General features: G+C 37.0%; 1 long non-coding RNA gene across 1 annotated transcript in view; it reads right to left on the bottom strand.

Annotated features, from left to right (window-relative positions):
- Window positions 1–26508, bottom strand: part of LOC110744185 — a 131103-nt gene that overhangs the window by 17910 nt on the left and 86685 nt on the right. The gene's annotated exons all lie outside the window — the stretch shown is intronic.

Genomic DNA, 26508 nt, shown 5'->3' with positions numbered 1-26508 from the left:
TCCTGACCTCAAGTGATCTGCCTGCCACAGCCTCCCAAAGCACTGGGATTACAGGCATGAGCCACCGCACCCAGCCTGAATGCAATATACTTTTTATTATAACACTAACCCGGACTTCAATGCTGCAATGAAACTTATGTGTTATAAGGTGAAAGTATGATTTAAAAATTACTACATGAAAATATATTTCATCTCAGTAATATTTATAAACTTATGAAAACAGCATGCCATTTTCCACTTCTCAATTTAGTTAATATTAAAAAGCCTTATTCCACCTGTTTTGGGAGGTGGTGAAAGGATGGAAGCAAATTTGTTAATATATCTCAAAAGCCTTTAATAAGAACATCATCTCTGACCTTCATGCTCCACTCCCAGTTTCATTCTTTCAATCAAAATACATATGGAAGGCTACATCCTTATATCTGGCTTTGGCGCTAGATATTCACCAGTATATAAGACACGTCCTTTCCTTCACTTGCTGCATCTCTAAGTGACTAACCTGTTCCAATATGAGTGTGTCAAACATTTGAGGAAGTTAGACTTAAAAACAATATGATTCCTTCTCATCCTTGGCTTTTCAAAATGTTACTCAAACCTGAAGTAAGTGAGATTATATTTCACATGATATGATGGGCTTTTAAAAACAACAACAACAACAAAAGGTATCTAAGATTTCTTCCAAAAATAAAATTTGAAGATGCTAACGCAACCACTAGCACAGCGCCCAGAAAATTCTTTATAGTTTTAATTCACTGCTTTGCATTCAGTACTTTCAGGTTCAGTTTGTCTAGTCTATTACAGAGGTTGATTGTTCTCTTTCCTTCTAATTATCTGTTCTCTGAAGGTAACTTGGAAAGCTCCAGGACACTGTAGGGGTGAAATAAAAACACAAAGATTCAGCCAGATATAAGGTCAAGATCCTTATCTGGGATATGTATCAAATATAATGGAGAAGGCAAAATTGCATCTTGAGCAAACACAACTTGATTATGAATAGAAGTGTTCTCTGCAACCTTAAAAGATAGTCCTTTTGGAGCACATTTAATATTGCAGATCCATTTGCAAAGTAAATATCTTCCTATTAAACGTGCAGGGGTGATATCGCAAGATAGGAAGGAATATTTTTGCAGTCAAACCCCAATAGTTACAGTTAAGGGCTGAGATACAGAGAAAATCTGTGGAGTATTTGAAATACCACCTGTGTAATACGCTTACTCCAAAGAAAAGGTTGAGCAAAGATGGCAGGGTTTCATGTAGAAAGAGTAGCAACCTTATTTACCAGGAATTGATGAAGTTGACCATCTATATTAGTATTGTATTTACTGTGAGTGTTTAGCATAAGGCAGAATATTGGATGGTTTTTCTTTTTTTTTTTTTTTGAGACGGAGTCTCGCTCTGTCGCCCAGGCTGGAGTGCAGTGGCCAGATCTCGGCTCACTGCAAGCTCCGCCTCCCGGGTTCACGCCATTCTCCTGCCTCAGCCTCCCGAGTAGCTGGGACTACAGGCGCCAGGCACCTCGCCCGGTTAGTTTTTTGTAGTTTTAGTAGAGACGGGGTTTCACTGTGTTCGCCAGGATGGTCTCGATTTCCTGACCTCATGGTCCACCCGTCTCGGCCTCCCGAAGTGCTGGGATTACAGGCTTGAGCCACCGCACCCGGCCTGGATGGTTTTTCTTTGTCTGGTTTTTGTGAGAACATTGACTGAACGGAATTAGGAATTTTTCTGTTTTTGTTTTCCTCTTGTAAGATGGGACAATCTTCTTTCCTGTGTCCTATTAACAATATCCAAACGTGTCCTTGTCAACAAGTCACTTGTTATAAAATGGGTAACCTAGCTGTTGGATTAGTAGTGCTGTTTATTTTGGAATCTGCTTCATTTTTGTTCTAAAGTCCTTTCAAAATGCTGTGCCAAGTATTGTGCTGCAGATAAAGGGGCTATTTCCATTCTAATTAGTTTTCAAATTTGGTCTTCAATTTCAGGCTTAACTCCATTGGCGAAATGAGATGAAAGAGTAGCTATTACATTAACATCTTCCTTAGCTTACAAATGTTGGAGGGTATTTTCTAGTCTATTCCGAAAATCTTCTATAGTTTCATCAGTTTGCATGACTGAATTATGGTCCAGTTAATTTTTGCTGGAAATGTTTCAGATCTGGCTTTTAGGAGACTTCAACCTACTCTTAGAGCCTTAAAAAAAAATTTTTTTTTTTTGACCCTCAGATTTATTGTGAAAAGAAGGATTCTGTAGCTCCCTTTCCAGGAAAGTATAACCAACTTTTGTCATCCAGGATTTAGCATTTCAGATTTCAACCAACATCACTACAAGTTGATACAGGTCACACATAGGTCAGTGTGTTAGACTGCTGGTGAGACAGTCAGGTGGGAGGGGGTCTTGGAGAAACTCCAATCAGCCTGCCCACTGAGGTGGAGCCTCGGAAAATTCAGGACGTTTGCCGCAGAGAAGAGCCCTAGCCTGGCCCCTCCTCTTCCTGGGCGGAACCTGAGATTCAAAGTGCCTGGTGGGAAGCCCTCTAGCAGAGGGACTCTGGCCTTGCGAAAATCCCCGTTTCCCCTCTTTTTTCCTTTTCACCCATTAAAACACTGCTTCATTCACCCTTTAAACCGCCTGGAAGCCTAAATTTTCACGTCCATGGGATGGACAAGAACCCCATCTTTAGCTGAACTAAGGAAAAGTCCTGCAACACTAGGGCTGTCAGAAAAAAATGCCATATACTGGGTGGCTTAAACAACAGAAATTTATTTTCTCACAGTTTTAGAGGGTGGGAAGTGTCATCTCCTTGGGTTGCAGATGGCTGCCTACTTACTGTGTCCTCACCTGGCCTTTCCTCTTTGCTTTATCACAGACAAGAAGAGAAAAATCTCTTCTTCTTCTAATAAGGTTATTAATTCCATCAGGAGGTCCTTACCTTCATAAGCTAATTTAACCCTAATTACATCCCAAAGAGCCCATCTCCAAATACTGTCACACTGGAAGTTAGGGCTTCAACAGTCGAGTTTGGGGGAACATAAACATTCCATCTATAGCAATCAGGTAACCGTGGGTCATGTTCACCCAAAAGAATTCTAAATTCTTCTACGAATATTTGCCAATCTTATTTGAGTTTAGGGAAATCTTTTATTAGAGTTCTTAATTCAGCTTAATTCAGTACAAGATTTAAACTTTATAGGTCCCTTCATACCTGGATCATGAGAAGAAAGAATCTTTAGAAGTATCCACCAAAATAAGGCTGTTGAGACAAATAATTTGACAAAAGTTTATTGGAAGACAAATATGAGGATAAATCCTGGAAGACACACCAACACAGTTGGGAGTGTTCCAGAGTCTGTTACAAGTTGGAATGCTTTTATAGGAACATACAGGAAAGTTTAGAAGAAGGGAAGAGGACTCTTCATGTTAATATTTTTTACTCAGGGACAGGATGTTGCCATGAATTACAAGACCTCCCCAACGCGAGTACCTTTGGAAGCCTGTTTACTGTTAAAGTAAACTGTCAAATGTGACCTGTATCAGAGGTCCTTGGCATTTGGGGGTTTCAGGAGAGTTGTTGGGAAAAGCTGGAGGTCTGAGTAAGAGGAGGAAGGAGTATGAGAAGGTGTCGAAGCAGAGAAATCAGAAATGTAAGGGGGAATAGAGAAAGCTGCACATAGGGAGGTAGATGTAGGCAAGGAAGAGAAGGATTTACTAATAAAATTAGTCATTTGTTACTACTTAATATTTTTCAAATTGCTCATTGGCTTTGACCAATGAATTTGTTAGTGAAGCAGATTTTTATTCAGAGTTGCATTTGGAGACTGCTGCCTTTCAACCAAAAGTGCTAACCATTGGGCTACAGAAATTTTATCCTCTTTTTGAAGGTGCCTCTAAAATGAAGTTTTATTCGAGACAAATGTTCCTCAGAGTGGCTTCTGAAGGACCGAGTCATCTTTGGTGCTAAAAATTCCCCACCTCTACAAGCCTACATATCACTCATTTTTCTCCTCAGCTTCCTTAAATGACAAGAGCTAAGCCCTTTGGAGAGCTGGCAACAGGGATCCCTTTCCTGTATGTTGCTCACTTGCCTTGCTCAGGCTGCAAACCTATTAAATGTTGCCTGATAAAAATTTCTGTTTGGTCTGGTGTTAATTTCTATTTACACAAGAGCCAAGAAATCAGGGGCCAAGCTGCTGTAACAAGATGACTTCATGAGATGGGTGACAGTCTGTAAGAAGGTAATACCTGTGAACCTCATGTGTGCTGCCTCCAACCTGAAAGCTGACCCTCTCCAAATATAGACCCAGTAATCTTTGCTCTCCAGCAGGAAGAACACTAGAAAAAAAAAATGTTCTCTGCATGAAACCCAAGCTCTTAGGACAAAAATGTAAATGGAAGGAGATACTCATCTGGTTTTATTGGTAACTGACCCACAGCAAGATTTGTCCTAATGGATGCTAGTTACGTGAGGACTGAAAACTCACCACTCTGTGAGGCCAGAAAAGTTCAATACACTAGAATGGTGGACTACCTGTAAGATAACAGAGAATTGAACTGAACGGTAATGCCATGCCAAAAATTATGCAAATTTAATTCGTTTAAAAATACTACATATGCTCATGGAACTCTACATGACAGAATCTGCCTTAGGCTCCCGGTTGAAGGCATTCTGTTATAGAACAACAATATCTAGTTTAAAAAATTCACTGGAAAGGTTCAGTCAAATATAAATTTAAAATTTTTAAATACATCTATAAACTGATCATAAAATGTGAATTTGAATAGAAACATAGAAAACCTGCCAATACTAAAAAAAGGGTTTAGAATAAATGGAGCAACACACCACGATCTAAAGTGAAAGCAAAGAAGTAAAAATATTAAATATCTATTGATCAATTTTTATTGGCCTACTGTATCCAATACAATGCCAATGAAAATTTTGTAGGAACTTCACAATATGATCCTAGTTTCCATTCAAAAATGGAAGGATGAGCCAAAATAATGTGCATTGGTCTGTTTTCATGCTGCTGATAAAGACATACCCAAGACTGGGCAAATTTACAAAAGAAAGAGGTTTAATTGGACTTATAATTCCACGTGGCTGGGGAAGCCTCACAGTCATGGCAGAAGGCAAGGAGGAGCAAATCACATCTTATATGGATGGTATCAGGCAAAGAGAACTTGTGCAGGACAACTCCCATTTTTAAAACCATCGGATTTCATGAGACCCATTTACTGTCACAAGAACAACATGGGAAAGACCTGCCCCCATAATTCAATCATCTCCCACCAGGTCCCTCCCACAACACATGGGAATTATGGGAGCTACAAGATGAGATTTGGGTGGGGACACAGAGCCAAACCATATCACAATGTATTGGAAAAAATTATAGTACCAGATAACACAATAAAATGTAAATTATAATCATTTTAAAGTATAGCACTGAGTATAATAAAAATCAGCAGACAATGGGACTAAATGGATGGTCCAGAAAACATTTCAAGACAAATAAGAACAACTATCTAGCCATTATATAATTTAAAAAAAATCTGTTATACATACCTGACATTAAAATAAGTTCTTTAAATTTTTTAATCAAAAAAATTTTATCTTATTGTAAATTGACAAAGTATAATTGTACATATTTATAAAGTGCTAAGTAATGTTATGTTCATTAATATGATGTGGAATAATTAAATTAATTAACATTTTTGTGGTGAGAACATTTGAAATTTACTTATCTAGCAAGTTTGAAATATGCAATATACCATTATTGACCATGCAGTGCAGCAAATTAAAAACACACACACACACACACACACACACACACACACACACACACACAAAACCTAATTGCTTCTGTCCAAATTAAACTCTTTATCCTTTAACCATCATCTCTCCGTTTCTCCCACCATCACATTCTGGTAACCACCATTCTACTCTCTGCTTCTATTAATTCAATTGTTTCAGAGTCCACATATAGGTGGGAATGTGTGGTATTTGTCATTCTTTGCTTGGCTTATTTTGCCAAGTTCCATCCATGTTGTCTCAAATGGCAGAAATGACTTCTTTTTAAGGTTGGATAATATTCCGTTGTGTATATATACCACATTTTCTTTATCCATCCATCTGTTGATAGGCACTTAGGGAGATTCCACAACTTGGCTACTGTGAATAAATGCTGCAATGAACATGGAAGTGCAGACATCTCTTCAATGTACTGATTTCAATTTCTTTAGATATAGACTCAAAAGTGGGATTGCTGCACCATATGGTAATTGTATTTTTTTATTTTTTTTTAGAAACATCCACATCATTTTTGTAATGGCTGTACTAATTTGCATTCCCACCAATAGTGTATCAGGGTTCCCTTTACTCCATGTCATCACCAACAATTGTTATCTTTCATCTTTTTGATAATAGCCATTCTGACAGGTGTGAGGTGATATCTTATTGTGGTTTTGATTTGCATTTTTCTGATGATTAGTGATGGTGAGCATTATTTCATGTATCTCTTGGCCATATGTATGTCTTCTTTTGAGAAATGTCTATTTAGGTTCCTTGCCCGTTTTTAAAATTGGGTTATTTATTTTCTTGCTAGTGAGTTGTTTGATTGTCTTATATGTTTTGGGTACTAAGCTGTTAACAGATACATGCTTTCCAAATATTTCCTCCCAATCCATAGATTGTTTGTTCACCCTGTTTGTTGTTTCACTTTATGTATAGAAACTTTTAGTTTGATGTAGTCTTATTTGTCTATTTTTGTTTTTGTTGCCTGAATTTTCTGGGTAAAATAAAAACATCATTGTTCTAATCAATGTCATATCATTTGTCCCACATGTTTTCTTCTAGTCATTTTTCAATTTCAGGTTTTATATTTAAGTCTTTACTCCTTTTAAGTTCATTATTAGATAGTGTGAGATAAGGGTCCAATTTTGTTCCTCTGTATGTGGATATTCAGCTTTCCCAACACTCTTTATTGAAGAAACTTTTCTTTTTCAACTGTGTATTCCCATCACCTTTGTTGAAAATCAATTGACTGTACATGGGTGGGTTCATTTCTGGATCCTCTATTCTGTTCCATTGAGCAAAGTGTCTATTTTTAGGCCAGTACCATACTGTTTTAATAACAATAGCTTTGTAGTATAGTTTGAAATCAGGTAGTATGATGCCTCCAGATTTCTTATAATCATGATTTCCTTGGCTATTTGGGAGTTTTTTGTAACTCAGTATAAATTTTAGCATTTTTTTCTATTTTTGTGAAATAGACATTGGAATTTTGATAAGAATTGCAATGAACCCATACATTGCTTTGGGTAGCAATCTGGACATTTTAAACATACTAATTCTTCCAGTCCATGAATATGGAGTATCTTTCCATTTGTTTATGTCTTCAATTTCTTTTATCAACATTTTTTAAGGTTTTAGTGTACAAGTCTTTCACCTCCTTTGTTAAATTTATTTCTAAGTATTTTGTTTTATTTTATTTTATTTTTGTAGCTATCATAAGTGAGATGGTTTTCTTGGTTTCTTTTTCAGATAGTTTGATGATAATATATAGAAATGCTACCTAATTCTTGGATGTTGATTTTGTATTCTGAAACTTTAATGTATTTATTTATTACTTCTGATAGTTTCTTGCTGAAGTTTTTGGGGTTATATATACATAGAATAATTAGCAAACAGCAAAAATCTCACTTTATTCTTTCCTATTTTGATGTTTTTTATTTCTTTCTCTTTCCTAATTGCTCTAGCAAGGTCATCCAATACTGTGTTGAATACAAATGGTGAAAATAAGCATCCTTGTTTTGTGCAAGATCTCAGATAAAAGGCTTTTAATTTTTCATCCTTGAGTATAATGTAAGCTACAGGATTATGGTATACTAATATGTTCTTTATTGTATAGAGTTACATTATTTCTATACCTACTTTATTGAGAATTTCATTATGAAAGGAAGCTGAATTTTATCAAATACTTTTTCTGCATTTAATAAAATGATCATATGTATACTTGTGCCATGTTGCTGTGCTGCACCCATCAACTCGTCAGCACCCATCAACTCGTCATTTACATCAGGTATAACTCCCAATGCAATCCTTCCCCCCTCCCCCCTCCCCCCTCCCCATGATAGGCCCCAGTGTGTGATGTTCCCCTTCCCGAGTCCAAGTGATCTCATTGTTCAGTTCCCACCTATGAGTGAGAACATGCGGTGTTTGGTTTTCTGTTCTTGTGATAGTTTGCTAAGAATGATGGTTTCCAGCTGCATCCATGTCCCTACAAAGGACACAAACTCATCCTTTTTTATGGCTGCATAGTATTCCATGGTGTGTATGTGCCACATTTTCTTAATGTAACAAACCTGCATGTTATGCACATGTACCCTAGAACTTAAAGTATAATAATAATAAAAAAATAAATAAATAAAAAATAAATAAAATGATCATATGGCTTTTGTCTTTCATTGTGTTGATAAGATGTTTCACATTTATTGTTTTACATATATGGAACCATCCTTACTTCTCAGGGATAAATCCCACTTGGTTGTGTTGCGTGATACTTTTAATGTGTTGTTGAATTTGGTTTGTTTATATTGTGTTGAGGACTTTTACGTGTGTATTCATCAAGGATATTGGCCTATAATTTTCTTCTCTTGTAATATCCCTGTTCAACTGTGGTATCAGGGTAATGCTGGACTTGTAAAAAGAGTTTAAAAGTATTCCCTTCCCTTCAATATTTTGGAAGAGTTTGAGAAGAATTGGTATTAATTCTTCTTTAAATGTTTGGTAGATTGCAACAGTAAAGACATCGCATCCTAGGATTTTCTTTGATGGGAGACTTATTATTGCTGATTGAATATCCTTACATGTTATTGGTCTATTAAGGTTTTCTATTTCTTCATAATTCAATCTTGGTAGGTTGCATGTGTCTAGGAATGTATCCATTTCTCCTAGGTTATCCACTTTTTTGGCATATAGTTGTTCATGGTAGTCTTTTCTGATCACTTGTATTTCTGTACTATGAGTTGTAATGTCTCCTCTTTCATTGTGATTTTGAGTCTTCTCTTCTTTTTAGTATAGATAAATATTTGTTGATTTTCTTTATCTTCTTTAAAAGCCAATTCTTAGTTTTATTGATCTTTTATATTGTTTTTCTAGTTTCTATTTTATTTATTTCTGCCTGGTCTTTATTAATTCCTTCAGCTAACTTTGGGCTTAGTTTATTCTGCTTTTTCTACTTTCTGGTGGAGTAACATTGAGTTGTTTATTATAGATCTTTTTTTTATATATAGTTTCTGTTTCTATAAACTTTTCTGTTAGAACTATTTTTGCTGGATTCTATAAGCTTTAATATGTTGTGTTTCCATATTTATTCATCTCAAGATATTTTTAAATTTTTCTTTTAATTTGATCATTGACCCATTGGTTGTTCAGGAGCATGTTGTTTGATTTCCATGTATTTGGGAATTTTCTGAAATTATTCCTGTTATTGACTTCTAGTTTTATACCATTGTTGTCAGAAAAGATACTTGGTATGATTTAAAAGTTCTTAAATTTGTTAAGACTTGTTTTGTAGCCTCTGTGTGATCTATTTTAGAGATGATCCATGTGTGATTGCGAAGAATATGTGTTATGTTGCTATTGGGTGGAATGTTCTGTATATGTTTATTAAGTTAACTTGGTCTAAAGTATTATTCAAGTCCCATGTTTCCATATTAATTTTCTGTTTGGATGATTTGTCCATTGTTGACAGTGGAGCACTAAAGTCCTCTACTGTTATTGTATTGCAATCTTTCTCTACCTTCAGATCATTTAATATTTGCTTTATACATTTAGATGCTTTGATGTTGAGTGAATATATAGTCGACCCTTCAACAATACAAGGGCTAGGGACAACTTCTCACCACACAATCAAAAATCTATGTATAACTTTTGACTTCCCCAAAACTTAACTACTAATATCCTACTATTGACCAGAAGCCTTACCAATAATATAAACAAATGATTTACGCATATTTTATATATGTATTATATGCTATATTCTTATAATGAAGTAAGCTAGAGAAAACAAAATGTTATTAAGAAAATCATAAGAAGGGTGGACATAGTGGCTTATGCCTATTATTCTAATACTTTGGGAAGCCAGGATGGGAGGATCTCTTGAAACCAGGAGTTCAACACTAGCCTGGCCAACAAAGCAAGACTCCTTCTCTACAAAGAAAAAAAATAACTGGATACAAAGGTGTGTGCCGGTAGTCCTAGCTACTTGGGAGGCTGAGGTAGGAGGATCACTTGAGTCCAGGAGTTCAAGGCTGCAGTGAGCTGATTATGTCACTGTACTCCAGCCTTGGGAATGGTAAGACCCTGTCTCTTAAATCTTTTTAAGAAAATAATAAAGAAGAAAAAAATTATTTACTCTTCATTAAGTAGAAGTGGATAATCATAAAGATCTCCATCATTATTGGAAATATTTTTTGTTTCTTTCTTCCTCTCTTGCTGTCTTTCTTTGAGTCTTCATGAATTTATGTAGTAGAATGTATTGAATCATTTCTGTTTTGGTTTTGTGCATCTACTATAGACTTTTGCTTTGTGATTACTATGAATATAAAACATTTAACTTATAACAGTCTATTTCAAGCTGATAACAACTTTGATTTCATGCAACAACTCTAATTTTACTCAGCCCACCATACACACATTTTGTTTTGGATGTCAGAATTTCCATCATTTTGTAATATGTATCCCTTGATAATTTATTTTAGCTATAGATGCTATTAATAGTTTTGTTTAAAAATAGCTCACATGCTTCTCCTAAGTGGGCATCTTTTCTCTTGCGTGAGACCATGGGGAAGGCTTTTTGGCTGAGTGGAACCACTGTTTGGCCTCCTGAGTTAAGCAAAACTAGCTGTTATTCTTCACCAAAATGCACAGAAGAGGGTGTCTCCCTGCCTAGGCAGGTCTTCAGGATCCGCTCTGATAACAGGCTTGAAGAGGAGCCATCTAGGGACTCCAGCCAGTTTGAACTTCCCACTGGGCTTCTGAAAGCAACCAAATCAGGTTTGTGTATGGGTTACACTGGTTCCCGATAACTCCAGTTGGGCATCACAGCTGGCAGAAACACAGAGATACACCAAAGATTGCAAGCTGGTCACTGTGAACTTCCCACCGTGCTTCTGAAAGCAAGCAGCTCAGCTTTATGCATGGGCTCTGCTGGTGGCTGATATCTCTAATTGGGCGTCACAGCTGGCAGGAACACAGAGGTACCACCAAAGACTGCTACTCTCAGTGTTTTCCTTGTGGTTAGCCTGGAGTGAGCTTCTTGGAAAAACTCTCGGAATGCCAGGGAAGCTGACGGACCACCTCCAATTTTCTTTTTCCTCTGTAAAAACCATGGACCCAGGCTGGACGCGGTAGCTCACTCCTGTAATACCAGCACTTTGGGAGGCCGAGGTGGGCAGATGACGAGGTCAGGACATCGAGACCATCCTGGCTAACACGGTGAAACCCCATCTCTACCAAAAATACAAAAAACTCGCCGGGCGAGGTGGTGGGCACCTGTGGTCCCAGCTACTCGGGAGGCTGAGGCAGGAGAATGGTGTGAACCCGGAAGGCGGAGCTTGCAGTGAGCTGAGATCGCGCCACTGCACTACAGCCTGGGCGACAGAGGGAGACCCCGTCTCAAAAAAAAAAAAAAAGGGACCCAAGGAATTCCCTCTTTGTGGTATTGTACTTACTGACGTGAGGGAATAGGAGGGGCAGCATGGTCAAAGTGAGGCCATTTTTCTTACCCTTCTAATTCAGTTTTACCGACCCTCAGGTGTTTTAGGCTTGTTTCTAAGTACTGTACTGGGACTTTCACAAACATCTTGCAGTCTATGGTTAGTTGCTTCTTGAAATTTCTGAAGGGGAGAGTGAAGCCTGAAATATATTTCATCATCTCCCTGATCTCATTTCTCAAAATAAATTCTTGATGAATAAAAGTTTCCATGATTACTGGGTATATACCCAAAGGATTATAAATCAATCTACCATAAAGACACATGCACACATATATTTATTGCAGCACTATTTACAATAGCAAGGACTTGGAACCAACCCAAATGTCCATCAGTGATAGACTGGATAAAGAAAATGTGGCACATATACACCATGGAATACTTGATAGGTACAGCAAACCACCATGGCACATGTATACCTATGTAACAAAACTGCAGGTTCTGCACATGTATTCCAGAACTTAAAGTAAAAAGAAAGGAAACACACACAAAAAAATAGATTTCTTTAGTTCAAGGGCATTAAGTAGAAATCTGTTTTCAGTTTCATTAGCTCTGGTGGTAGACATCAAGTCTCCATCTTGGAATTAAATGTCTTATGAATGTGTAAAAACAGAAAAAAATTTTTGGTGAACATTTTCTTGAATAACTTTGTGTTTCTAATGTGATAATCTGTATATTATCTTTAAACCACTTAAAGTATCTTTGGGCTGAAAAAGCAAGACAGACAAAGATCTGTTTCAGTTCTGAAATTCTATGATATCACACTTCAAGCTTTTTCCTTAAATAGCCTTAAGAGCCCTTAAGACACTTTTTTTTCCCCTAAAGTCAATGGAGATGTCATATCTTTTATCCATTGAGGATCTTTTTAAATTATCCACTAGTTATCCAATACCAAACTTTATGATAATTGTCAGTAACCAATTCACTATCAATTTTAGATGTATACAGTGTGACAAGACATGAAGTAAAACTCTTCTCCCAGGGCTCATAACCTGCCTTGGAAGGCAAACACTGAAGGCTGCCCTAAATTTCTTTTGTAAATAGTAATAATATTGGAATATTCACACAAAGTCACTACTTTAAAGACAAAAAAAAATTAGGGTGGTCTATAAATTATGTAGGCTTGTTAAAACAAATATTGCTGCTGTAGAAAGAAGGTAGGATCACTAGTGGAAACAAGGGTGAGAAAGAACAGTGGAGAAAGAAGAGAGAAATCTGCATTCAAAAATCAATTCTACAACCTACTAGTTGCCTCACCTCAGAAAGTTACTTACCTTTTAAGCATCATTCTTCTCATAAATTTGTTGTGAGAATAATGAAAAAATACATGAAAAACACTTATTATAACTGGGTTCTTTTACCTTAACACTGAAATAACCAGACTCTTAATACAGAATTTTTAAAAAGAAGTGTCCATGGTATAGAAATGGCTTAGGATTGAACAGAAAGACAAGCAACACCTGTCCTAAAGCAAGATGCTATCAGCTTGAATTCCTTTGAACTCTCCATTCCAGTCACAGCTGGGATGAGAGGAGATATTGAGAAGATGAGTCAGTGTATCAGATGCATCTGACACAGTTCACTCCTTCAGCACTCTGATCACTGTGCCCGCCCTACATTAAATTCAGTCTACCAAGTCCTGAAGTTCATAACCAGCTACAGTTCTACAAAAAACTTAATACACAGGAGTTGGTGGCACATACCACAATTTGCTCCTGCAACTTCAATCAAAGGCAGAATTGACATTCATCATATCCCTCCCCTACCACTCATTTTATATTTCCTTCCCTTTGTCATCACAAGAAGTAGACATCTCATTTAAACTATTTTAACAACATTAATCTTATTTCTTCTAACTATATTTTTGTACCCATATTTCAAAAAACTAAAAGAGTGGAATTGGAATATTTCTAATACAAAGAAATGATAAATGCTTGAGGTGAAGGATATCCCAATTATCCTGATTTGATCATTGCATATTTTATTTTTGTATCAAAATATCACATGTAACCCATAAATGCATACTATTATGTATCCAGAAAGAATAAAAATTAAGAAAATGCACATTGACCTGTGTGCATAATACACTCTTCTTCATGGCAAACCTAAAAAGAAAATATAACTTGAAAATACCTTAGTATTTAACATTTTGAGTACTATGAGGTCAGCTTATTCCCTTATAAAAGAGGAATAAGCTCCATATAGCACGTTCTGTTTATTTACTGATGTTTTTAAAGAGTGCACACATCTTTAATGCTTGCTTTTCATAATAGCTGTATTGTCATAGCACAGAGTCAGACTAATCCCACAAAGTCTGTTCAGTGGCATGTTATGATCAACTAGAATTTGTTTCACTTTGTTGAATATAGTCAGGAAAATAATTTTAGTTACGAAAAAAATATTTCAAGATTTTTTTGTAATAACATTAGCTTATAAGAACCAATGATCAGTATTTATCCAATTCGGTATAAAATCTAATAAGGAAGTAGTTTTTAGAACCTGCTTTATTTATTTAACATTTCACTTTCTATGTGCCTATTTCTATTTCAATTAAGTCTTCATAATTTATTTTGGATACAACTGTCATATTTATTTTCACACATTGCCATTTTTCCAAGTACTCATGAGAGAATGGATCAAATTCAGCAAACAGTTTGATGATTCTCATAAGATTTTTATTATTTAAAGAGTGCCAGTTGAGGCGAGGCGCCAAGATGGCCGAATAGGAACAGCACCGGTCGGCAGCTCCCAGCCAGACCTATGCAGAAGGCAGGTGATTTCTGCATTTCAACTGAGGTACCGAGTTCATCCCATCGGGACTGGTTAGGCAATGGATCCAACCAACTGAGGGCGAACAGAAGCAGAGTGGGGCCTCGCCACACCTGGGAAGTGCAAGAAGCCAGGGACCTCCCACCCGCAGCCAAGGGAACTATGCAAAGAGCGGGGAACTGATAACCCATGGACACATTTATTAACATTCCTTCCTCCTCTGGATGAGAGGGCCCACGAGTATCTGTAAGCTCAGGCATCCAAACACTGTTATTAACATAAACCTCAACCGGGGGTTCCAACCATGTGACAGCCCTAATCAAATATAGTGTCGATGATCAGTTAAACCAGCTGTTTAATTTGTTACAACAAACTGTAAGAAAAAGAAATTTCCCATTTTGTATTACTCATATTCTAGCACACCCTAATTTACCATGGCCTTTAGCTAAAGCAAATGAACAAGCTGACTTGCTGCTATCACCTGCATTCCTGGAAGCATAAGAACTTCATGCCTTGACTCGTGTAAATGCAACAGGATTAAAAAATAAATTTGATATCACACGAAAACAGGCAAAAAGTATTGTACAACATTGCACCCAGTCAGATTCTACACCTGCCCACTCAGGAGGCAGGAGTTAATCCCAGAGGTCTAAGTCCTAATGTGTTATGGCAAACGGATGCCATGCATGTACCTTCATTTGGAAAATTGTCATTTGTCCATGTGACAGTTGATACTTACTCACATTTCACATGGGCAACCTGCTAGAGAGGAGAAAGTACTTTCCGTGTTAAAAGACATTTATTACCTTGTTTTGCTGTCATGGGAGTTCAAAAAAAAAAAAAAAAGTAAAATGGACAATGGGCCAGAATACTGTAGTAAAGCATTTCAAAAATTCTTAAAGCAGTGAAAAATTACACATACAACAGGAATTCCCTGTAATTCCCAAAGACAGGCCATAATTGAAAGAACTAATAGAATACTCGAAGCTCAATTGGTTAAACAAAAAAAGGAAAAGACAGTAAGGAGTATAACACTCCCCAGATGCAACTTAATCTAGTATTCTATACTTTAAACTTTTTAAACATTTATAGAAATTAGACCATCACCCCTGCAGAACAACATCTTACTGGTAAAACGAACAGCCCACAAGAACGAAAACTGATTTGGTGGAAAGATAATACAAATAAAACATGGGAAATAGGGAAGGTGATAACATGGGGGAGAGGTTTTGCTTTTATTTCCCCAGGGAAAAAAAGAGCTTCCAGTTTAGATACCTACAACTTACAGATAAAGTTGTCAACCACCAAGAAAGCAGAGCCACCGACTTGGGCCCAATTAAAGAAGCTGACACAGTTAGCTGAAAAAAGCCTAAAGAACACAAGGGTAATGCAAACTCCAGATAATATGCTGCTTGCAGCCTTGATAATTGTATCAATGGTGGTAAGTCTCCCCCCGCCTGCGGGAGCAACTGCAGCTAATTATACCTGTTAGGCATATGTCCCCTTCCCACCTTTAATTAGGCCTGTCACATGGTTGGAAACCCTGGTTGAGGTTTATGTTAATAGTAGTGTTTGGATGCCTGAGCCTACAGATACTCGTGGGCCCTCTCACCCAGAGGAGGAAGGAATGTTAATAAATGTGTCCATGGGTTATCAGTTCCTCGCTCTTTGCATAGGGCCAGCTATCAGTTGCCTAAAAGGCTACCGACAACATTGGCTAGCTAAGATTCCAGGTCATAATCAAAGACCAGTATCCTGTCATTTATTTTCTGGATGAAGCCCAGATCATTCACAAAGTTTGGTTCAATTGGAACAGTGTAAGCCCAGAAAACAGAGGTGTCAACAACCTCAATATTGGTCAAAGGATTTAGAAATATTGATTTGGAAGGATTGCATTGCTGATCACGCTGTGGTACTGCAAAATAATTCCTATGGAACTGTTTTTGATTGGGCCCCTAAGGGGACCTTTGCAGTTAATTGTACCAATCAGAATGATAGATGCAAGACAGGACTAAACCAAGAACTATACTATCAAAGAGATGACACCATTTACACTGAAAAACCTGCTCATTTTCCCGTGATTTGGACCAATTTTGGTATGGCCAGCCCACATCCAAAAATGATAAATCCAATCATAGACCCTAAACATCCCGAATCATGAAAGTTAATGATGGCCCAATCTCATATTCAGGTTTGGAAAAACAATATTATATTAATAGAGAAGGTGGGAGACATCAATTTATGTATCAGTTTTCTTCCAACCAAACAATACCCATTCAGAATTGTGTCAAGCCTCCTTTTATGTTAATGGTCAGAAATATTAATATTCGACCTAATTATCAAACCATTACTGTCAAAACTGTCGCCTTTTCACCTGTATTGGTTGCACATTTGGTGTAAAAACATCTGTGTTGCTGGTCAGGGCTAGAGAAGGAGTTTGGATACCGGTTTCCCACAATAGACCTTGGGAAGTCTCTCCTTCCATTCATATCGTCACAGAAATGTTAAGGGAGTGTTTACCAAAACAAAAAGATTTATTTTTACCCTTATAACGGTCATTATGGGCCTTATTACAGTCAAAGGTACTGCTGCGGCTGCTGGAATTGCTTTACACTCCTCTGCTCAAACTGCGGAATATGTACATGATTGGCAAAAAAAAATTCCTCAAAATTGTGGAATTCTCAGGTCAAAATAGTTCAAAAATTGGCAAACCAAATTAATGATCTTAAACTATCATTTGGATGAGAGCTAGGCTCACAAGCTTGGAATATCTTTTTCAGTTACAGTATGTCTGGAATATGACAGATTTTTGTATTACACTCCAAGCCTATAATGAGTCTGAGCATCACTGGGACATGGTTAGATGCCATCTACAAGGAAGAGAAGATAATCTTACTTTAGACATTTCAAAATTAAAAGAACAAATTTGCGAGGCATCAAAAGCCCATTTAAATTTGGTGCCAGGAACTGAGGCAATCGTGAAAACTGCTGATGGTCTTAAAAACCTTTTTTATTTTATTTTAATTATACTTTAAGTTCTAGGGTACATGTGCACAATGTGCAGGATTGTTACATAGGTATACAAGTGCCATGTTGGTGTGCTGCACCCGTTAACTCGTCATTTACATTAGGTATATCTACTAATGCTATCCCCTCCCTCTCCCCCCACCCCACAACAGGCCCCAGTGCCTGATGTTCCCTATGCTGTGTCCAAGTGTTCTCATTGTTCAATTCCAACCTATGAGTGAAAACATGTGGTGTTTGGTTTTCTGTCCTTGCCATGGTTTGCTCAAAATGATGATTTCCAGCTTCATCCATGTCCCTACAAAGGACATGAACTCATTCTTTTTTATGGTCGCATAGTATTCCATGGTGTATATGTGCCACGTTTCCTTAATCCAGTCTATCATTGATGGACATTTGGGTTGGTTCCAAGTCTTTGCTATTGTGAATAGTGCTGCAATGAACATACGTGTGCATGTGTCTTTATAGCAGCACGATTTATAATCCTTTGGGTATATACCCAGTAATGGGATGGCTGGGTCAAATGGTACTTCTAGTTCTAGATCCTTGAGGAATCACCACACTGTCTTCCACAATGGTTGAACTAGTTTACAGTCCCACCAACGGTGTAAAAGTGTTCCTATTTCTCCACATCCTCTCCAGCACCTGTTGTTTCCTGACTTTTTAATGATCACCATTCTAACTGGTGTGAGATGGTACCTCATTGTGGTTTTGATTCACATTTCTCTGATGACTAGTGATAATGAGCATTTTTTAATGTGTCTGTTGGCTGCATAAATGTCTTCTTTTGAGAAGTGTCTGTTCATATCCTTCACCTACTTTTTGACGGGGTTGTTTGTTTTTTCTTGTAAGTCTGTTTGAGTTCTTTGTAGATTCTGGATATTAGCCATTTGCAGATGAGCAGATTGCAAAAATTTTCTCCCATTCTGCAGGTTGCCTGTTCACTCTGATGGTAGTTTCTTTTGCTGTGCAGAAGCTCTTTAGTTTAATTAGATCCCATTTGTCAATTTTGTCTTTTGTTGCCATTGCTTTTGGTGTTTTAGTCATGAAGTCCTTGCCCATGCCTATGTCCTGAATGGTATTGCCTAGGTTTTCTTCTAGGGTTTGTATGGTTTTAGGTCTACCATTTAAGTCTTTAATCCATCTTGAATTAATTTTTGTGTAGGGTATAAGGAAGGGGTCCAGTTTCAGCTTTCCACATATGGCTAGCCAATTTTCCCAGCACCATTTATTAAATAGGGAATCCTTTCCCCATTTCTTTTTTTTTGTCAGGTTTGTCAAAGATCAGATGGTTGTAGATGGGTGGTATTATTTCTGAGGGCCCTGTTCTGTTCCGTTGGTCTATATCTGTTTTGGTACCAGTACCATGCTGTTTTGGTTACTGTAGCCTTGTGGTATAGTTTGAAGTCAGGTAGTGTGATGTCTCCAGCTTTGTTCTTTTGACTTAGGATTGTCTTGGCAATGCCGGCTTTTTTGGTTCCATATGAACTTTAAAGTAATTTTTTCCAATTCTGTGAAGAAAGTCATTGACAGCTTGATGGGGATGGCATTGACTCTATAAATTACCTTGGGCAGTAGGGCCATTTTTGCAATATTGATTCTTCCTATCCACGAGCTTGGAATGTTCTTCCATTTGTTTGTGTCTTCTTTTACATCGTTGATCAGTGGTTTGCAGTTCTCCCTGAAGAGGTCCTTCACATCCCTTGTAAGTTCAATTCCTAGGTATTTTATTCTCTTTGAAGCAATTGTGAATGGGAGTTCACTCATGATTTGGCTGTTTATCTGTTATTAGTGTACAGGAATGCTTGTGATTTTTGCATGTTGATTTTGTATCCTGAGACTTTGCTGAAGTTGCTTATCAGCTTAAGGAGATTTTGGGCTGAGATGATGGGGTTTTCTAAATATACAATCATGTCATCTGCAAACAGGCACAATTTGACTTCCTCTTTTCCTAATTTAATACCCTTTATTTCTTTCTCCTGCCTGATTGCCCTGGCCAAAACTTCCAACACTATGTTGAATAGCAGTGGTGAGAGAGGGCATCCCTGTCTTGTGCCACTTTTCTAGGGGAATGCTTCCAGTTTTCGGCCATTCAATATGATATTGGCTGTGGGTTTGTCATACATATAGCTCTTCCTATTTTGAGATACATCCCATCAATACCTAGTTTATTGAGAGTTTTTAGCATGAAGGGCTGTTGAATTTTGTCGAAGGCCCTTTCTGCATCTATTGAGATAATCATGTGGTTTTTGTCATTGGTTCTGTTTATATGCTGGATTATGTTTATCAATTTGTGTATGTTGAACCAGCCTTGCATCCCAGGGATGAAGCTGACTTGATCTTGGCAGATAAACTTTTTGATGTGCTGCTGGATTTGGTTTGCTTCTATTTTATTGAGGATTTTTGCATCAATGTTCATCAGGAATATTGGTCTAAAATTCTCTTTTTTTGTTGTATCTCTGCCAGGCTTTGGTATCAGGATGATGCTGGCCTCATAAAATGAGTTAGGGAGGATTCCCTCTTTTCCTATTGATTGGAATAGTTTCAGAAGGAATGGTACCAGCTCTGCTTTGTACCTCTAGTAGAATTTGGTTGTGAATCCATCTGGTCCTGGACTTTTTTTTTGGTTGGTAGGCTATTAATTATTGCCTCAATTTCAGAGCCTGTTATTGGTCTATTCAGGAATTTAACTTCTTCTGGGTTTAGTCTCGGGAGGGTGTATGTGTCCAAGATTTTATCCATTTCTTCTAGATTTTCTAGTTTATTTGCATAGGGGTGTTTATAGTATTCTCTGATGGTAGTTTGTATTTCTGTGGAATCAGTGGTGTTATCCCCTTCATCATTTTTTTATTGCATTTATTTGATTCTTCTCTCTTTTCTTCTTTATGAATCTTGCTAGCAGTCTATCAATTTTGTTGATCTTTTCAAAAAACCAGCTTCTGGATTAACTGATTTTTTGAAGGGTTTTTTTTGTGCCTCTATCTCGTTCAGTTCTGCTCTGATCTTAGCTACTTCTTGCCTTCTGCTAGCTTTTGAATGTGTTTGCTCTTGCTTCTCTAGTTCTTTCAATTGTGATGTTAGGGTGTCAATTTTCGATCTTTCCTGCTTTCTCTTGTGGGCATTTAGTGCAACAAATTTCCCTCTACACACTGCTTTAAATGTGTCCCAGAGATTCTAGTATGTTGTATCTTTTTTCTCATTGGTTTCAAAGAACATCTTTATTTCTGCCTTCATTTCCTTATGTACCCAGTAGTTATTCAGCAGAAAGTGGTTCAGTTTCCTTGTAGTTGAGCAGTTTTGAGTGAGTTTCTTTATCCTGAGTTCTAGTTTGATTACACTGTGGTCTGACAGACAGTTTGTTGTGATTCCTGTTCTTTTACATTTGCTGAGGAGTGCTTTACTTCCAATTATGTGGTCAATTTTGGAATAAGTGGGATGTGGTGCTAAGAAGAATGTATATTCTGTTGATTTGGGGTGGAGAGTTCTGTAGGTGTCTATTAGGTCCGCTTGGTGCAGAGCTGAGTTCAATTCTTGAATATCCTTGTTAACTTTCTGTCTTGTGGATCTGTCTAATGTTGACAGTGGGGTTTTAAAGTCTCCCATTATTATTGTGTAGGAGTCTAAGTCTCTCTGTATGTCTCTAAGGACTTGCTTTATGAATCTGGGTGCTCCTGTATTAAGTGCATATATATTTAGGATAGTTAGCTCTTCTTGCTGAATTAATCCCTTTACCATTATGTAATGGCCTTCTTTGTCTCTTTTGATCTTTGATGGTTTAAAGTCTGTTTTATCAGAGACTAGGATTGCAACCCCTGCTTTTTTTTTTTTTTTTTTTTTTTCTTTCCATTTGCTTGGTAGATCTTCCTCCATCCCTTTATTTCAAGCCTATATGTGTCTCTGCACGTGAGATGGGTCTCCTGAATACAGCACACTAATGAGTCTTGACTCTTTATCGAATTTGCCAGTCTGTGTCTTTTAATTGGAGGATTTAGCCCATTTACATTTAACGTTAATATTGTTATGTGTGAATTTGATTCTGTCGTTATGATATTAGCTGGTTATTTTGCTCATTATTTGATGCAGCTTCTTCCTAGCATTGATGGTCTTTACAATTTGGCATGTTTTTGCAGGGGCTGGTACCAGTTGTTTCTTTCCATGTTTAGTACTTCCTTCAGAAGCTCTTGTAAGGCAGGCCTGGTGGTGACAAAATCCCTCAGCATTTGTTTGTCTGTAAAGGATTTTATTTCTCCTACACTTACGAAGCTTAGTTTGGCCAAATATGAAATTCTGGGTTCAAAATCTTTTCTTTAAGAATGTTGAATATTGACCCCCACTCTCTTCTGGATCTTCTGCCGAGAGATCCGCTGTTAGTCTAATGGGCTTCCCTTTGTGGGTAACCTGACCTCTCTCTGGCTGCCCTTAACATTTTTTCCTTCATTTCAACTTTGGTGAATCTGACAATTATGTGTCTTGGAGTTGCTCTTCTTGAATAGTATCTTTGTGGTGGTCTCTTTATTTCCTGAATTTGAATGTTGGCCTGCCTTGCTAGGTTGGGGAAGTTCTCCTGGATAATATCCTGAATAGTGTTTTCCAACTTGGTTCCATTCTCCCTGTCACTTTCAGGTATACCAATCATATATAGATTTGGTCTTTTCACATAGTCCCATATTTCTTGGAGGCTTTGTTCGTTTCTTTTTTCTCTTTTTTCTCTAAACTTCTCTTCTTGCTTCATTTCATTCATTTGATCTTCAATCACTGATACCCTTTCTTCCACTTGATCAAATCAGTTACTGAAACTTGTGCATGCGTCACGTAGTTCTTGTGCCATGGTTTTCAGCTCCATTAGGTCATTTAAGTTCTTCTCTATGCTGTTTATTCTAGTTAGCCATTCAATTCAATGCCAGACAAAAGTTCAGTGAGGATTTTGGAGAAATTGGCTACCCATTCTAAAATGTATACGGAAATGCAAGGCCAAAAATAATCAAGAAAATTTTGAAATAGAAGAGCCAGAGTAGTTAAGATAGGATGGCATTAGTGGAAACATAGACTATTAGGTCAATGCAACAACTTACTGGAGAGCCTGGAAACAGACTTAAGCATGTATGGAGAGATAATTGCAACTACAAGTAAAGACAATCTCAATAAATGGTGGTAGGCCAATGTAATTTTCATATGAGAAAGAAATAAAAACTGATTCCTATTTCCCAGCAATCATAAAAATAAATTCCTGGTGGAGTGTAGATCACAATAGCAAAACAAAAGAATTTTTTGGAAATTATCAATGTTTGTGTTTATGTTATGAAAATATCAAAGCATATGTTTATGCTTTCCAGATTAGGATATTGGACAAAGGATACTAATAAAAAACAAAAGGTGATCCATTTAACTACATTAAAATTAGATCTCCTGTTTATGGAAAGACACTATTAACAGATCAAAAGATATACAAAAGATTAGAAATACATTAGCTAGATAGAGATAATCTCAAATTCATAATATATGAAGCCATCTCCAAATAAAGTAACAAAGAAAACACAAAACCCATTAGAAAAGCAAGCAAGAATCTCAAAATAGGCAAATCAAAGGCAGGACATCTAAATAAGCAAATAATATGAAAATGTGCTTACCCTCCCTCATTAATTATCAGTGATTAGAAATATTCTTTTAAAACTACACCTACAATTAAAACTAGATACACACCAGAATGGCACTGCTGGTAAAGGCAAAAATTGGGACAATCATATTGAAAAACTTGTAATATTCTGGCCAGGTGTGGTGGCTCATGTCTGTAATCCCAATGCGGGAAGCCAAGACTAGTGGATTGCTTAAGGCCAGAAACTCATAAGCAGCCTGGGCAACATCGTGAGATCCTGTCTCTACAAAATCTAAAAAATAAATAATTAACCAATAGTCCCAATCTTCTGTAACCTATGATCATGCCACTGCACTCCAGCCTGGGTCTGGGTGACAGAGACTTTGTCTCTGAAAAAAAAAAAAAAAAAAGGCAAAAAGTTGATATTTGATATAATCTACATGAAATGAAAAATGTATATCATATACTTGAATAACTTCAGTCCTAGGTATAGGAAGTAAAATATTATCAGAGAACCCAACAGCTTAGATGAAATTAAATCAGAATGTTGAGCCAAAGAAGCTCAATATAAAATATCCTGTTTAATTCAATTTATATAAAGACAAAAAACAAAAAAACAGATAATGGTGCTAACACCATAGGGTCAGATAAAAGTTTCTGCATTGGTTATCTGTGAGCTGCATGAAAAATTGCAAATCAGAAAATTTGAAAACTTAGGCACTTGAAATATCAAATCAAAGTTTCTGAAGATCATAAAAGTCCAGATGTGGTTTAGCTGTGTCCTCTGCTTCAGGTCATCTCACAGGCTACAATCAAGGTGACAGCAATACCACACCCTGAAATTTTTTTTACTTAGTTTGAAGTTTATAATTCACTATGATAAATATAAATTTCTTAATCTCTACATAATAAATGGAAAATTTTGTCCTTGAACCTATTTCAGAAACCACCAAAACCAGCTGTTCAGCATGATCTGTTATCATCTTGGCATCACTATGCCAGTCTAATGCTAGGCGGTACAGTTTGCAGAAACCCACTTCCGATACTTTCTATGTAAACAGGTTAGTTTAGTGAGCAAGGGAACTCTCAGGAGATTTGAAAGGCAGAAGCAGAGCCAATGGCATTATTCTTGGCTTCATACACATTAGGTTCAGATATGGAGCTCGGCAGATAGACATATCCAGTTCCACTTGGGCTGTCAGATGGACCTTTGGACTTCTCCACAAGCTCCAGCTTTCCTACCCCCAGCGGTGCTGCAGGCTGAGGTGCTTAGTGACTGTTTATCCCACCAAATGTCTCCTTATCAGACCTTCACACCCCAGTTCTTCCATGTCATGTTCGTCTTACATTCTCAAAATTCCTACATGAAACACATTCTTTCCATAATGATTGATGGTGGCTTTGTTTCCCTGACCAAATCCAGATTGATCTCCCAATATTATATAAGGATAAAATTCTAATAGAGAATGATTCCAACATTTATGAAAGTGTTCACTGTTCTGCGCCCCTACACTTTTCCAACAGTACAAGCACTGGACAAAAACAGATGAGTCATTTGACTAGAAGATGATGTCTATAAAGCCATGGTCTGACAGTATTGATTTAGACCATTTTTATTCTACATAGATACACAATACTATGTAAGTTCTTTGTATATCCTGTCATCGTGAACAGACATTTTATAAATGTGTATGAAATATCAAAACAGGCCAGGCACAGTGCTCATACCTATAATCCCAGCAGTTTGGGAGGATGAGGCAGGTAGATTGCTTGAGTCCAGGAGTTTGAGACCAGCCTGGACTATGTGGTGAAACTCCATCTCCACAAAAAAATACAAAAAACAAACAAACCAAAAAAACGCTGGGTGTAGTAACACGCAGCTGTGGTCCCAGCTACTAGGGAGACTGAGGCAGGAGGATCACTTGAGCCCAGCTGCAGTGAGCCGTGGTTGCACCACTGTACTTTAGCCTGGGCAACAGAGTGAGACCCTGTCTCAAAAAAAAAAAAAAATCAAAACAGAAATTAGGTGATGTATTAATGATGACAACATAAAAGATCACACATTCACACATTATAACAAATTTTATGCTCTGAAAACATTTTTAGAAAGAGTATATACTTACCTATGTTTGGGAAATGTGTCTTGATATAAAATAATTAATTGAAAGTGTTACATTTTCAATGTTCAAAATAGGCTAAGACTTTTATGTACCTTATCTTATATCAGTCTCACTAAACTATATGAATTGGATATTGATGTGCTCAATGAGAAGACGACGAAATAAGTCATGGAGTGCTCACAGAGCTGAGGAGTGGCAAAGTTGCTTTCCATTTGTGATATGACAGCACCTCCCTCTAGTGGTGACCCCATGCTTTTCCTCCATATTCCTGATGTGACAAAGCTCAAAGTCACAGATTTGATGCCCTTTATTCTTATTTTTTGCTTCCAAATCATTTATCCTCTTCCTTTAGCTTTTTCTTACAGTATGAACACTAGACAAAAACAGTTAAGTCATTTGACTAGTATATTGTGTCAATAAATCATGGTCTGACAACATTTATTTTTATTTATTTTCCAACTTTTAAGTTCAGGGGTACATGTGCAAGCATTGTATAGGTAAATTCATGTCACAGGGATTTGGTGTATAAATGATTTTATCACCCAGGTAATTAGCATAGTACTTGATAGGTAGTTTTCAACCCTCACTCTCCTCCCTCAACCCTCAAGAAGGCCCTGGTGTCTGTTGTTCCTTCCTTTGTGTCCTTATGTAATACATATTTAGCTCCAACTTATAAGCGAGAACTTGCGGTATTTGGATTTATGTTCCTGTGTTTGTTTAGGATAATGAACTCCATCTATGTTGCTACAAAGGACACAATCTCAATATTTTTATGGCTGCATAGTATTCTGACAATACTTATTTAGACCATATTTATTTTATACAGATCCAAATGCTATGTAATTTATTTTATGTCCTCTCATCCTGAACAGACATTTTATAGATATATGTGAAATATCAAAAGAGACATTAGGCAAAGTACTAATGATACCAACATAAAAGATAACATTATTACATATTTTGTGCTCTGAAAACATTTTCAGAAGAAGCATACATTTAAATATTAAGTTTGGGAAATGTGTTTTAACACTTAATTAAAAGTGTCACTAAATTTTCAAAGTTCAAAATGAGCCTTTAATAATGTGTTAAGACTTTTATGTACATTATCCCAATTCAGCCTCGCAAAACAATATGAATTAGGTATTGATGTGCTTATTGAGAAGATGATGAAATGAGGCATAGAGAACTCACAAAGCTGATGACTGGCAGAGTTGCTTTCCATATGCTATATGCCAG

This window comes from Papio anubis, chromosome 1, assembly GCF_008728515.1.
Source record: "Papio anubis isolate 15944 chromosome 1, Panubis1.0, whole genome shotgun sequence".
Taxonomy (NCBI): Eukaryota; Metazoa; Chordata; class Mammalia; order Primates; family Cercopithecidae; genus Papio; species Papio anubis.
Note: the sequence above shows the minus strand (reverse complement) of the source record. Positions and strands in the feature narration are given on the sequence as shown.